This window comes from Octopus bimaculoides, chromosome 3, assembly GCF_046866305.1.
Source record: "Octopus bimaculoides isolate indiv1 chromosome 3, ASM4686630v1, whole genome shotgun sequence".
NCBI lineage: Eukaryota > Metazoa > Mollusca > Cephalopoda > Octopoda > Octopodidae > Octopus > Octopus bimaculoides.
The window spans coordinates 52,820,715-52,821,430 of record NC_142930.1 but is presented as its reverse complement, the minus strand read 5'-3'; positions in this window follow the sequence as shown (position 1 = coordinate 52,821,430).

Genomic DNA, 716 nt, shown 5'->3' with positions numbered 1-716 from the left:
AATGCTCGTACCTGAATGGGCTACATTCAAAGCACCCAAAGTGCCAGATGGTTGTGTTTACTCTTTGTTTACTGTGGGTGACGCTCTGTCAATTCACCTCTGATTATACTAATACCCATGGTTAACAGGTGCTAAGGATACTGCCATATTCCGTCTCTAAATGCATTCTCATCAGGCAGTGGAGAAGCTCTGTCGGTGCTTCAGTTAATACGTATGTATTATGTATGCATGCATGCATCCATGCATACACGCATGCATGCATGCATGTATGTATGTATGTATGTATGCATACATGCATGTACGCGCGTATGTATGCACACACGCATTCATGTATATAAGTATGTATGTATATATGTATGTATGGGTGTGTGTGTGTAAGTATATGTGTATGTATGTAGGTGTGTATATATATATATGTATGTACGCATATATGTATAACTATGTAACATAATTAACAAAGCCCCTCACACATACACACACACTTAAATGTACATACACATTTGTGTGTGTGCGCGCGCATTTGTGTGTGTATGTGTGTGTGTGTGTGTGTGTACCACACTCAATTTGTATACGCTGTTGATAGGCCAGTTACATGTCCTGAAATAACATCTCTTATAGACATGTTGTGTTAAAACCACAATAAATACTGGAGGGAGATGAAAATTCGTCCCACAGCGGCCAACGAGAAAGCCAAGTGCATTTCACTCGTTTTAGGC